Consider the following 15877-nt stretch of genomic DNA (forward strand, 5'->3'; position numbering starts at 1 on the left):
GTAGTTTATTCCATCCCCTTCTGACGTTTAGTTCATGCAATTGAAAAAAAAAAACATATTATTTATAGGGGGACCCAATCAATAATATTAATACGCTTAAGGGTGGTGAGCTGGCAGAAACGTTAGCACTCCGGCTGAAATGCTTAGCGGTATTTCATCTGTCTGAGTTCAAATTCTACCGAGGTCGACTTTCATCCTTTTGGGGTTGATTAAAAAAGTACCAGTTATACACTGGGGTCAATATAATCGACTTAATTCATTTGTCTGTCCTTGTTTGTCCCTTCTGTGTGTAGCCCCTTGTGGGCAATAAAGAAATAAGAAACGTTCGCATGCCGGCCGAAATGCTTAGCTGTATTTCATCTGTCTTTACGTTCTGAGTTCAAATTCTGCTGAAGTCGACTTTGCCCTTCATCCTCTCAGAGTTGATAAATTAAGTACCAGTTGCATACTAGGGTCAACCTAATCGACTGGCCCCTTCCCCCAAAATGTTGGGCCTTGTGCCTAGAGTAGAAAAGAATATTAATATGCTTAGTTTTTTTTGGGGGGGTTTTGTACATACTTGTGGTGTGTGTCACATTTACTTCAAAGGAAGAGGTAAAAAGGTTGAAGGGAGAGGTACAAAGAAAAAGAGACATGAAAGGTGTTAAGTAGAGGAGGTATACTTGAAGTGAGGGGCAAAGCGGGAGAGAGGGGGAGGAACAGACGCAGAGGAAGTTTAGTAGAAGTGAGAGGCAAAGCGGCAAAGAGGAGGAAGTATGAGGGAGTGTGAGGGAGAGAGAGAGAGAAGATTGATAGTGCTGAGAAGTAAGAGAAATATAACGCGATAAACCGATAAACGCAGTAGGACAGTTAGAGGCAAAGAGACATAGAGGAGGGAGAGAGGAGGGAGGGGGGGAAAGTGAAGGAAAGGAACGGATAGAGAATAACAGTGAAGGAGTGGAACCATTCTCATCCAGAAGACACTGGAAAACTTTTCATTTTTGACGATATATGATAATGTTACCTGTCTATAGGCAGAGGAGCGGCTGTGTGGTAAGTAGCTTGCTTATGAACTACATGGTTCTGGGTTCAGTCCCACTGCGTGGCACCTTGGGCAAGTGTCTTCTACTATAACCTCGGGCCGACCAAAGCCTTGTGAGTGGATTTGGTAGACGGAAACTGAAAGAAGCCTGTCGTATATATGTGTATATTCATATATATATATATATGTGTGTGTGTATGAATGTATGCGTGTGTGTGTTTGTCTCCCCCAACATCGCTTGACAACTGATGCTGTTGTGTTTACGTCCCCGTAACTTAGTGGTTCAGCAAAAGAGACCAATAGAATAAGTACTAGGCTTGCAAAGAATAAGTACTGGGGTCGATTTGCTCGACTAAAGGCGGTGCTCCAGCATGGCCACAGTCAAATGACTGAAACAAGTAAAAGAGTAAAAGAGTATCTATCTATCTGTCTATCTTTCTGACAGTGAAATATTGTCTGTCTGCCTCTCTCTCTCTCTCTCTCTCTCTCTCTCTCTCTCTCTCTCTCTGTCTTTCGTATAATTCTCAGGGAGATTCAGTCTCACACAGAATATGACAAGGGTGGGCCCTTTCAGTTGCAGCTACTCATTTTGGCCAGCTGAGTGGACTGGACCAAGTGTTTGGAAGAAAATGAAAAAGATCCTATATAGGGGCAGGAAAATCTTTTTAGTTGTTAGGGTCACGATGGGTGTTAATCTGGTCCTAATAGCGGCATTTGTGGGTCTCACAGATCTGGAAGCTAAGCCCCCAGATAAACACTGATGTGCAGGCTGTTGCTATCAAACTGAGCATGAGTCGAGGGCGAATACACGACGGAATAGCAATTATTTCGTCTTAGCTTTCATTGCTTATACTAAACACTTGACATTTTTGCCTTACAATATGGAACATTTCCTTTTCTTTCACTCTTTTGAAAAAATGTCACTCCAATTCTTACGGCAACGAGGTTCCTGTTTATCTGATCAACAGTTGTCGAACAAGGGTGGTTTGAACAGAAGGTCATGTTATGTGTTTGGTTGAATTTCGAGAGGGCATTGCACTTTGAGCTTGTCCTAGATGGTCATGCTGTGAACACTAACCTTTATGTTCGACAAGTGCACCAAGTGCATATAATGCTTTTTGAACCCTGCTATCCGGCATTGGTCAATCAAAGACATGCGCTCTTACATCATCACAATGCCCCAGCACACAGTGTTGATGTGACCAAGCACAAACTCAAGGAATTTAGAGTGGTGGACTGCCTCACCCTACCTTTAGTCCAGATTTTGCACCATCAGATTATCACATTATCACATGACTCATTTCCTGCGCAATCAGAGGTTTAACAATGTGGATGAGAATGAAAATAGGTTAGGGGAGTCTTTTGCCTCTACAGCAGCCTAATAGTGCAAATGAGCTTCTGGCACAATGGTGGTATCAGACAACAGATGTGATAGGATCATCATTGTCGTTTAACGTCCGCTTTCCATGCTAGCATGGGTTGGACGATTTGACTGAGGACTGGTGAAACCAGATGGCTACACCAGGCTCCAATCTGATTTGGCAGTGTTTCTACAGCTGGATGCCCTTCCTAATGCCAACCACTCCAAGAGTGTAATATGTAATGGGTGCTTTTACGTGCCACCGGCACGAAGGCCAGTCAGGCGGTACTGGTAACGGCCACGCTCAAAATGGTGTATTTTACATGCCACCTGCACAGGAGCCAGTTCGGCTGCACTGGCAATGATCTCGCTCGAATGTCTTTACATGTACCATCCGGCACAAGTGCCAGGAAGGCGATGCTGGCAACAGGTGCCATGACGATTTTACTTTCGCTTGCCCCAATAGGTCTTTGCAAGCCGAGTTTCGTGTCCAATGAAGGATACAACGTTGGCATGGGTGCCAGTCGTCGAATTTAATTCGATTTCGATTTCACTTGCCTTAACAGGTCTTCGCAAGCAGAGTTTAGTGTCCAATGAAGGAAGGTATGTATAAGTGGGTTGCCTGAGGACTTAGATTTAGGATATATTAATATTTTGATAATTTCACTTTAGAGACATCTGTAATGTCTTTCGGTTGTAAATTGTGAATAAGCCATCTTTATTATACAGAATTTTTACTTTTACCTTTTATGAAATCCGAGTATAATATGTATGGTAACTCTTATAAACTGACTAGGCACAAGCTAGCTTAACCCCAGGCAGCTAGGTGAAAGCCGCTGACGAGCATTAATCAAATGTGAAATCACTGGTGATCTGGTTATGTCCCAGATGTTGTAGGGAGCTTGCCTCCCTTGTTAATCATAAGACAAGTGCTTTTTCATGGCTATGAGTTGTTTTGACTCTTATTTCTAGCAATACTGGTGCTAACTTGTAGCCTTAGTCACTTTAGTGGCAATTGAATATATATATATATATATATATATATATATATATATATATATATATATATATAGCAATAAGAAAATGGAGGGGAGTATGTGGTACTCATCAACTTGCAGACATTGTATTATGTCAATTTACCTGTTTATTTTTTAACCAAGAGGACAATAAAAACAATATACAAACACATGTGACATTATATTCCCATGCACACACACACACACATACACCTACTCTCTTTGACACTCTTTAAAGATCTCAAAGTCCCTCTTACACAAACCACTGTAATTCAATGTTATTAATACCAGCCAAACTTGCCTAAAACCAAGCACACACACACAAACACAAACATACACACATCAAAAATAGGAGAAGAGGACAACCATCATCCCTTGAATACGACCAAAGAATAAGACAATATAGACATTGGCGTGTGGACGTTTCTGGTAGTTAAGATAATGACCATTTTGCATCATTAAGGATGTTGCTTTAATTAATCAAACTATCTTGACTCAGCACATTAAGTATGTTAGTAGGAACCACTTTACTACATTTGATAAGTGACAGCAAATAGGGAAAAAAATTGTTTTCTATTACATTATAAAATATTCGGCCAGAGGATGACATCCGGTGTGTGTAGGTGATAATGTGTCAACTGTTGTAGATTCTGAAATAAACATTCTGTGATTGACTGCAAGGAAGGAAGCTCACAATATCCTGTAGAAGTTTCATCTTCAGAAAGTAAACAACTACACAAGATGTGTCAGCGCTTACACATCTATCCTAGTGTGATATTCTACACACCCAAAGGTGGCGAGCTGGCAGAATCGTTAGCACGCTGGGCGAAATGCTTAGCAGTATTTCGTCTGCTGCTATGTTCTGAGTTCAAGTTCCGCCGAGGTTGACTTTGCCTTTCATCCTTTCGGGGTCGATTAAATAAGTACCAGTTACACACTGGGGTCGATGTAATCGACTTGATCCCTTTGTCTGTCCTTGTTTGTCCCCCCTGTGTGTAGCCCCTTGTGGGCAGTAAAGAAATAAGAAACGTTAGCATGCTGGGCGAAATGCTTAGCGGTATTTTGTCTGTCTTTATGTTCTGAGTTCAAATTTTGCCGAGGCCAACTTTGCCTTTCATCCGTTCGGGGTTGATAAATTAAGTACCAGTTGCGTACTGGTGTAGATCTAATTGACTGGCCCTTCCCCCAAAATTTCATGCATTGTGCCTATAGTAGAAAGGATTATTATTATTTTTAAAATTGAGGCGGCGAGCTGGCAAAATCGTTTGCACACCAGGCAAAATGCTTAGTGGTATTTCATCTGTCTTTATGTTCTGAGTTCAAATTCCACCGAGGTCAATGTTGCCTTTCATCCTTTTGGGGTTGATAAATTAAGTACCAGTTGCATACTGGGGTCGATCTAATCAACTGGCCCCTTCCCCCAAATTTCAGGCCTTGTGCCAAGAGTAGAAAGGATTATTGTACACATCTAAGGTAGCAAACTGACAGAGCCATTACCACGCTGGGTGAAAAGCTTAGTGGTATTTCATCTGTCTTTATGTTTTGGGTTCAAATTCTGCTGAAGTTGACTTTGCTTTTCATCTTTTTAGGGGCTCAATAAAATAAGTACTGGGGTCGATGAAATCAACTTTCTCTTCTCTCAAAATCGCTGGTCTTGTGAGAAAATGTGAAATCATTATCATTATTATTATTATTACCTCTGCCTTAGCAAAGGCAATGGCCTGCTAGTTGGCGATACCTGTCAACCTCTTGTAAACATACAATTCTAGTGAAATACATTCATTGATTTCAAAAATAGAAATAATACATTTCTAAAACTCTGAGAGATTTATGCAGTAGTGATACGATAAAGTAGTTGTATGCTGTCAACTTGTAAACATAAGGACACAGGAAATGTGTCAAGGCTGACAGGAAGCGATGCAGCTTCCTAGGGCTAAATAGCAGTAGTATTATTCCCTTTAGGGGACTATCACATTAAGTTGACAGCATACAACTACTTTATGACATCACTACTGCATAAATCTCTCTGAGAGATTTAGAAATGTATTATTTCTATTTTTGAAATCAGTGAATGTGTTTCACTAGAATTATTATATGTTTGTAAGAGCTTGATAGGCATCTCCAACTAGCAGGCCATTGCTACTCCAGACTGATGACAAGCAAAGACTCAGAAACATGTCTCTGGATGCAGGCTTAGCTGGGTGGAGGTGCTTGTCTCCCTCCTTGTAAACATAAGGACACAGGAAATGTGTCAAGGCCGACAGGAAGCGGTGCTGCTTCCTAGGGCTAAAAAGCAGTAGTATTATTCCCTTCATGGGACTGTCACATTAAGTTGATAGCATACAACTACTTTATATATAAATATAAATGAAAATTATATTCTTGGGAATACAAAAATGATGTTTTTTTCCCTTATGAATTTTTTACATACTAGCTTCCAGATAAAATTATTGTAAAAGATTTTTATCCCATTATTGAATTAATTATATATATATATATATATATATAGGGTAGTGAGTGTCTTTAATATTTTTTTTTTTAGAAATTTCCTTACCAGTGGCCTAGCATATATAAAAAGTCAATAGACAACATATTCTCAATATAAAATAGTGTACATTTAAACACAAGAGAAAACTGCTTTCAACAGGCAGTTTTTACATGGTTAAAGTTTTATTTTTCATTCCTTTTGAAGATTGCTCTTAAATGTGGTTTTGGTCATTTTGACTGCTTCTTCTAGTGTGTAAAAACTGCCTGTTGAAGGCAGTTTTATATATATACTGTGGTACTTATCCATTTTCTTTGGCTTTATTCAAAAATTTTTTTATCGCGCCTTTTAAAATTACGATTTAAGCGTTGATGTCTCTGCAATTTATGTTTAAACAGCCTTCTTCAATTCTGTTTCAAAAGCCCAAAGAATAAATCCAGTATGATGTGCTGCTTGACTGGTCCCCCCTCTCTCTCTCTCTATATATATATATGCCTTTCTCTCGCCATGCCTCTGTCTATCCCACTCTCTCTAATATATGCCTTTCTCTCGCCATGCCTCTGTCTATCCCACTCTCTCTAATATATGCCTTTCTCTCGCCATGCCTCCGCCTATCTCTCTCTCTCTAATATATGCCTTTCTCTCGCCATGCCTCTGTCTATCTCACTCTCTCTAATATATGCCTTTCTCTCGCCATGCCTCTGTCTATCTCACTCTCTCTAATATATGCCTTTCTCTCGCCATGCCTCTGTCTATCCCACTCTCTCTAATATATGCCTTTCTCTCGCCATGCCTCTGTCTATCTCACTCTCTCTAATATATGCCTTTCTCTCGCCATGCCTCTGTCTATCTCACTCTCTCTAATATATGCCTTTCTCTCGCCATGCCTCTGTCTATCTCACTCTCTCTAATATATGCCTTTCTCTCGCCATGCCTCTGTCTATCTCACTCTCTCTAATATATGCCTTTCTCTCGCCATGCCTCTGTCTATCTCACTCTCTCTAATATATGCCTTTCTCTCGCCATGCCTCTGTCTATCTCACTCTCTCTAATATATGCCTTTCTCTCGCCATGCCTCTGTCTATCTCACTCTCTCTAATATATGCCTTTCTCTCGCCATGCCTCTGTCTATCCCACTCTCTCTAATATATGCCTTTCTCTGGCCATGCCTCTGTCTATCTCACTCTCTCTAATATATGCCTTTCTCTCGCCATGCCTCTGTCTATCCCACTCTCTCTAATATATGCCTTTCTCTCGCCATGCCTCTGTCTATCTCACTCTCTCTAATATATGCCTTTCTCTCGCCATGCCTCTGTCTATCTCACTCTCTCTAATATATGCCTTTCTCTCGCCATGCCTCTGTCTATCTCACTCTCTCTAATATATGCCTTTCTCTGGCCATGCCTCTGTCTATCTCACTCTCTCTAATATATGCCTTTCTCTCGCCATGCCTCTGTCTATCTCACTCGCTCTAATATATGCCTTTCTCTCGCCATGCCTCTGTCTATCTCACTCTCTCTAATATATGCCTTTCTCTGGCCATGCCTCTGTCTATCTCACTCTCTCTAATATATGCCTTTCTCTCGCCATGCCTCTGTCTATCCCACTCTCTCTAATATATGCCTTTCTCTCGCCATGCCTCTGTCTATCTCACTCTCTCTAATATATGCCTTTCTCTCGCCATGCCTCTGTCTATCCCACTCTCTCTAATATATGCCTTTCTCTCGCCATGCCTCTGTCTATCTCACTCTCTCTAATATATGCCTTTCTCTCGCCATGCCTCTGTCTATCCCACTCTCTCTAATATATGCCTTTCTCTCGCCATGCCTCTGTCTATCCCACTCTCTCTAATATATGCCTTTCTCTCGCCATGCCTCTGTCTATCTCACTCTCTCTAATATATGCCTTTCTCTCGCCATGCCTCTGTCTATCTCACTCTCTCTAATATATGCCTTTCTCTCGCCATGCCTCTGTCTATCTCACTCTCTCTAATATATGCCTTTCTCTCGCCATGCCTCTGTCTATCCCACTCTCTCTAATATATGCCTTTCTCTCGCCATGCCTCTGTCTATCTCACTCTCTCTAATATATGCCTTTCTCTCGCCATGCCTCTGTCTATCTCACTCTCTCTAATATATGCCTTTCTCTCGCCATGCCTCTGTCTATCTCACTCTCTCTAATATATGCCTTTCTCTGGCCATGCCTCTGTCTATCTCACTCTCTCTAATATATGCCTTTCTCTCGCCATGCCTCTGTCTATCTCACTCTCTCTAATATATGCCTTTCTCTCGCCATGCCTCTGTCTATCTCACTCTCTCTAATATATGCCTTTCTCTCGCCATGCCTCTGTCTATCTCACTCTCTCTAATATATGCCTTTCTCTCGCCATGCCTCTGTCTATCTCACTCTCTCTAATATATGCCTTTCTCTCGCCATGCCTCTGTCTATCCCACTCTCTCTAATATATGCCTTTCTCTCGCCATGCCTCTGTCTATCTCACTCTCTCTAATATATGCCTTTCTCTCGCCATGCCTCTGTCTATCTCACTCTCTCTAATATATGCCTTTCTCTCGCCATGCCTCTGTCTATCTCACTCTCTCTAATATATGCCTTTCTCTCGCCATGCCTCTGTCTATCTCACTCTCTCTAATATATGCCTTTCTCTCGCCATGCCTCTGTCTATCTCACTCTCTCTAATATATGCCTTTCTCTCGCCATGCCTCTGTCTATCTCACTCTCTCTAATATATGCCTTTCTCTCGCCATGCCTCTGTCTATCTCACTCTCTCTAATATATGCCTTTCTCTCGCCATGCCTCTGTCTATCCCACTCTCTCTAATATATGCCTTTCTCTCGCCATGCCTCTGTCTATCTCACTCTCTCTAATATATGCCTTTCTCTCGCCATGCCTCTGTCTATCTCACTCTCTCTAATATATGCCTTTCTCTCGCCATGCCTCTGTCTATCTCACTCTCTCTAATATATGCCTTTCTCTCGCCATGCCTCTGTCTATCCCACTCTCTCTAATATATGCCTTTCTCTCGCCATGCCTCTGTCTATCTCACTCTCTCTAATATATGCCTTTCTCTCGCCATGCCTCTGTCTATCTCACTCTCTCTAATATATGCCTTTCTCTCGCCATGCCTCTGTCTATCTCACTCTCTCTAATATATGCCTTTCTCTCGCCATGCCTCTGTCTATCTCACTCTCTCTAATATATGCCTTTCTCTCGCCATGCCTCTGTCTATCTCACTCTCTCTAATATATGCCTTTCTCTCGCCATGCCTCTGTCTATCTCACTCTCTCTAATATATGCCTTTCTCTCGCCATGCCTCTGTCTATCTCACTCTCTCTAATATATGCCTTTCTCTCGCCATGCCTCTGTCTATCTCACTCTCTCTAATATATGCCTTTCTCTCGCCATGCCTCTGTCTATCCCACTCTCTCTAATATATGCCTTTCTCTCGCCATGCCTCTGTCTATCTCACTCTCTCTAATATATGCCTTTCTCTCGCCATGCCTCTGTCTATCCCACTCTCTCTAATATATGCCTTTCTCTCGCCATGCCTCTGTCTATCTCACTCTCTCTAATATATGCCTTTCTCTCGCCATGCCTCTGTCTATCTCACTCTCTCTAATATATGCCTTTCTCTCGCCATGCCTCTGTCTATCTCACTCTCTCTAATATATGCCTTTCTCTCGCCATGCCTCTGTCTATCTCACTCTCTCTAATATATGCCTTTCTCTCGCCATGCCTCTGTCTATCTCACTCTCTCTAATATATGCCTTTCTCTCGCCATGCCTCTGTCTATCTCACTCTCTCTAATATATGCCTTTCTCTCGCCATGCCTCTGTCTATCTCACTCTCTCTAATATATGCCTTTCTCTCGCCATGCCTCTGTCTATCCCACTCTCTCTAATATATGCCTTTCTCTCGCCATGCCTCTGTCTATCTCACTCTCTCTAATATATGCCTTTCTCTCGCCATGCCTCTGTCTATCTCACTCTCTCTAATATATGCCTTTCTCTCGCCATGCCTCTGTCTATCTCACTCTCTCTAATATATGCCTTTCTCTCGCCATGCCTCTGTCTATCCCACTCTCTCTAATATATGCCTTTCTCTCGCCATGCCTCTGTCTATCTCACTCTCTCTAATATATGCCTTTCTCTCGCCATGCCTCTGTCTATCTCACTCTCTCTAATATATGCCTTTCTCTCGCCATGCCTCTGTCTATCTCACTCTCTCTAATATATGCCTTTCTCTCGCCATGCCTCTGTCTATCTCACTCTCTCTAATATATGCCTTTCTCTCGCCATGCCTCTGTCTATCTCACTCGCTCTAATATATGCCTTTCTCTGGCCATGCCTCTGTCTATCCCACTCTCTCTCTCTACTCCCCTCTATCGTAGTTTCCTTAAGGATTCAGGTTCCGGGTATATACATAAGAAGTCTCTTCTAAATTGTCCCAATCTATTCTCCGCTGGCATAAACTACGACAAAGTTATTGTCTTAAATTCATACTTATTCATTTTCCTTACTTTATTCAAAATCTTATCGCTCCTTCCTTTAAAATTACGGTCTAAGCTTAGCCATCTTTCCTTGTACAAAGGCTTCCTAAACTCATGCTATTTATTTATTTATTCTATTTACTTAGGTTTCATTGCTCCTTTAAAATTACGATTTAAGCATTGTTGTCTCTCAAATATTCAGAATCTACGATTATGAAGTCTCTCTCCTGGCTGTGGTACACCCGCCCTCCTACCCCCTCCACCGGAAGTTCATTCCTGTCATCCTCGGCTGTCTCCCGGAACCCATCTAGTGGCCTCACATCATCCCCTCCCCTACCTTTGGGTAGCGCATAAAGTTTGTGTAATGTTTGCAGGTACTGTTTTGCTTATGAATTCTGCCAATTGCAAGCTTTCTTTTCAGGTACACGACACTGCTTTTCCCCTTCCCAGGCTACAGGCCCACACCCCCAACACCCATACTGTTAGGATTGGCACTCTCAACGTTGGCACTCTGAAAGGTAGGTCTGGTGAGTTTGTTGAAATGCTTGAACGGAGACGTGTAGATATGTGCTGCATCCAGGAAGTAAGATGGAGAAGAGGTTCTGCGAGGTTCCTCACAGGCAAAGAACACAGGTACAAGATTTTCTGGGCAGGGAACACTGACGGGGGTGTAGGAATACTTCTAGCAGAGAAATGGGTGGATAAGGTAATCGAGGTAGTTAGAGTATGTCACAGAGTACTTAAGATTAGACTAGTGCTTCATCATAGATTAGCTACCGTCATCTCAGCCTATGCCCCTCAACCGGGGCTCCCGGATGGGCTGAAAGACCAATTCTATGACACCCTCTTGCAAACTACCTTGTCGACGAGTGACAGGGACCTTCTCTTTGTGGCTGGAGACTTCAATGGTCATGTTGGATGCCGTGCTGGAGGCTTCCATGGCATACATGGAGGCTATGGCTTCGGTTCCCGCAACGAGGAGGGAACCAGACTGCTGGAGTTCAGTGATGCAACCGATCTTATGGTCTGCAATACCAACTTCAGGAAACCTGCCAGTCACCTAGTCACCTACCGATGTGGCAGACACTCTAGCCAAATCGACTACATCCTTGCCAGAAATAGGGAAAGAGGGCGGCTTATAAATGCCAAAACCTTCCCTGGCGAAGAATGTACCCCACAACATAGATTAGTAGTTAGTGACTTCGGGATCAAGGCAAAATGGGTGCCCAGAAGTAGAGCGGCTTGGAGGAGAAGGGTGTGGAAGCTTAAAGACCCTGCAAATCGACAGAGACTTAAAGACAAGTTACTTGAAGCATTTGACGAAATAGAAGGGGATATAGCATCATACAACGTGGAAGACAATTGGAGATTTCTGCGGGACAACCTGTTGAGAGCCACCGACCAGATCTGTGGCTGGTGTAAAGTCCCCTCTCGACCCAGAGTAACATGGTGGTGGAACAAGGAGGTAGACAGGGCTATTAGACAAAAGAAACAGGCTTGGAAGGACTGGAAGAATGGTGGTAGCAGGGAATTGTACCAGAAGGGAAGCTAGGCGACAGGTTTATTTAGTCAGAGGGGAAGCAGATAAGAAAAGATTTGCCAATGTTCTGCGCCGTGAGGACCAAAGACTCGAGGTATTTCATGTTGCAAGAGAGTGTAGGAGAGAAAATAGTGATGTTGTAGGAGAGAAATGTGTTCACATGGATGATGGTATGCTTGCACTAAATGAGGCTGCAAAGAAAGAGGTCTGGAGATGCCACTACGATAGATTGCTTAATAAAGAGAATGAATTGGAGAAAGAGAGACTACCGTATGTCGACACAACAGAGGGACCAGCTATCCGAGTTGATAGTACCAGGGTAGATAAAGCAATTAAGAGTATGAAGACAGGGAAAGCCCCCGGCCCATCAGGAATCACTGCAGAGATGCTCAAAATATCTGGCAGTGTTGGCTATAGCCTAGTCACCCGTATTACGAACCAGGTGTTACACGAAGGAGTCATACCCAATGACTGGTGTAGCAGCACCATAGTCAACTGCTACAAAGGTAAAGGTGACGCTTTAGATACAAATAACTACAGAGGCATCAAGCTGTTAGATCAGGTTATGAAAGTTACGGAGAGGGTCATAGCCCAACTAATTAGGGAGCAAATCAATTTAGATGAGATGCAGATTGGGTTCGTGCCTGGAAAAAGCACTACTGATGCTATATTTCTAGTAAGACAGCTGCAGGAGAAATACCTAGCCAAGGATAAACCTCTGTACCTGGCTTTCGTTGACATGGAGAAAGCCTTTGACAGGGTCCCCCGATCCCTTATCTGGTGGTCAATGAGGAAACTTGGGATAGAAGAATGACTAGTGAGAGCTGTGCGAGCCATGTACAGAGATGCTGCCAGTAAGGTGAGGGTTGGAAATGAGTACAGTAATGAATTCCGGGTAGAGGTAGGGGTCCACCAAGGTTCCGTCCTCAGCCCCCTCCTATTTATCATAGTCTTCCAGGCAATCACAGAGGAATTCAAGACAGGTTGCCCCTGAGAGCTCCTCTATGCTGATGACCTTGCACTAATTGTGGAGTCACTTTCAGAACTAGAGGAGAAGTTTCAGGTGTGGAAGCAAGGACTAGAATCAAAGGGCCTTAGAGTCAACCTAGCTAAAACCAAAATCCTAATAGGTAGGAAGGTAGATAAAACACAAACCCCTTCAGGTAGATGGCCCTGCTCAGTATGTAGAAAAGGAGTAGGTAGTAACTCTATAAGATGTACCCAGTGCAAGCTATGGACACATAAGAGGTGCAGCAATATCAAAGGCAGGTTAACTAGGAAGTTAGTTTTTGTATGTGGCAGATGTTCAGGTGCAATAAACACTGTAAACAAACAGGAAACAACTTCTATCTCATTACAGGGAGAAAAACTAGAGGTAGTCGATAGCTTCCGCTATCCGGGTGACCAAGTTAGTAGTGGGGGTGGGTGCGCTGAAAGTGTAGCTGCTAGAATAAGAATAGCCTGGGCAAAGTTTAGAGAGTTCTTACCTCTGCTGGCGACAAAGGGACTCTCACTCAGAGTAAAAGGCCGACTGTATGACGCATGTGTACAAACAGCCATGCTACATGGCAGTGAAACATGGGCTGTAACTGCTGAGGACATGCGTAAGCTCGCAAGGAATGAAGCCAGTATGCTCCGTTGGATGTGTAATGTCAGTGTGCATACCCGTCAGAGTGTAAGTATCTTGAGAGAAAAGCTGAACATAAGAAGCATCAGTTGTAGTGTGCAAGAGAGACGATAGCGCTGGTATGGACATGTAGTGAGAATGGATGAGGATAGCTGCGTGAAAAAGTGCCACACCCTCACAGTTGAGGGAACCCTTGGAAGAGGTAGGCCCAGGAAGACCTGGGCTGAGGTGGTGAGGCAAGACCTTCGAACATTGGGCCTCACCGAGGCGATGACTACTGACCGAGACCTTTGGAAATGTGCTGTGTGTGAGAAGACCCGGCAAGCCAAGTGAGATTGTTGCCAGTGCCCCTGGACTGGCTCTTGTGCAGGTGGCACATAAGATGCACCATTTTGAGCGTGGCCATTGCCAGTACCGCCTGACTGGCCTTCGTGCGGGTGACATGTAAAAGCACCCACTACACTCTCTGAGTGGTTGGCGTTAGGAAGGGCATCCAGCTGTAGAAACTCTGCCAAATTAGATTAGATTGGAGCCTGGTGTTGCCAACTGGTTTCACCAGTCCTCAGTCAAATCGTCCAACCCATGCTAGCATGGAAAGCGGATGTTAAACAATGATGATGATGATGATGATGATGATATATGTGAATTATATTAAGGGCATTACTACACGTGTTGGAGCCCTCTTCCCTGTTCTCAATGTAATCGGACATGTGCCTCAAGAATCGGCCTTTTCAGCAATAAGAGGGCCTGCCAATGTCTTCAAGACAATCCCTAAAGATCAAAGACGACGTCGGCATCTGTCAAGATGGACTGCCTAAAACAAACAACAAAGTAGTTTTGACTTTAAGAGACCTTATAGCGTGAGGCATTTAAGTGTAGTAATGCTCTGAATATAATAAATGTATTTAAAGGGAATAATTATATATTTTGTACAAATTTTCCCCTTAACTGGTTTTTCACACTGGTTACTTGATAAATTCTTATATTGATTTTATCCTTATATTCAATTTAAGTATATATATATATATACTTTATAAGAATTTATATATACTTTATAAGAATTTATCAAGTAGTCAGCGTGAAAAAACCTTGTTTATTTTTATATATCTTAACCATACGTGTACTGATGAACAAAAGAATACAGGTTACTTCACAGTTTTTTCTGTATTTGATTGAGAAACCAGTGGTCTACCGTTGAGTTAAATGTTTTTAAGAGATAAAATTTGAGAAGTTGCATTCCCTCGCTTTCGGTAAACATGTTACTTATTTTTGGTAGTTTTTTGACTTATTTAGTCCCTCGATAGCGTGAGGTATTAATACACAGTTAATGCCCTTTTTATATATATTTAAATGTATCTATGGAGAAACGATGAATCTTTTCATTACGAAATTTTTCGTTATTTTTTCATTATGAGGTTTTTTCACGCTGACTACTTGATAAATTCTTATAAAGAATTTATCCTATATTATATTATAAATAATTAGAATATATTCAGTGCTGAATATCATTCTGTATAAGCACATGTTACCGAGATGCAACTGGATAAATTCAAATCTCTTTCAGGGATATATAATTGTGAACAAAAGTCATCGTTACTGTGATGGCTACATCGTGGTAGGTTGATTCTTGTTTATTTTTATATATCTTAACCATACGTGTACTGATGAACAAAAGAATACAGGTTACTTCACAGTTTTTTCTGTATTTGATTGAGAAACCAGTGGTCTACCGTTGAGTTAAATGTTTTTAAAAGATAAAATTTGAAAAGTTGCATTCCCTCGCTTTCGGTAAACATGTTACTTATTTTTGGTAGTTTTTTTACTTATTTAGTCCCTCGATAGTGTGAGGTATTAATACACAGTTAATGCCCTTTTTATATATATATATATATATATATATATATATAGGGAGAATTCACAAAAAAAACAAAAGACGAAGACATGTGGTGTGGACAACAAACAGATATATTAGTATAATGCTCAGGAATTGAAAAAGTCTTTAACGTTTCGAGCCTATGCTCTTCCACAGAAAGAAACAAGGAGGGAAAAAAATGTGTGTAGTGGTTAGCGATATATATATATATATATATATATATATATATATATATATAAATATATATATATATATAATATATATATATATATATAATATATATATATATATAATATATATATATAAATATATATATATATAATAATATATATATATATATAATATATATATATATATATAATATATATATATATATATAATATATATATATATATATATAATATATATATATATATATATAATATAATATATATATATATATATAATA

The sequence above is a fragment of the Octopus bimaculoides genome, chromosome 27 (assembly GCF_046866305.1).
Source record: "Octopus bimaculoides isolate indiv1 chromosome 27, ASM4686630v1, whole genome shotgun sequence".
Lineage (NCBI taxonomy): Eukaryota > Metazoa > Mollusca > Cephalopoda > Octopoda > Octopodidae > Octopus > Octopus bimaculoides.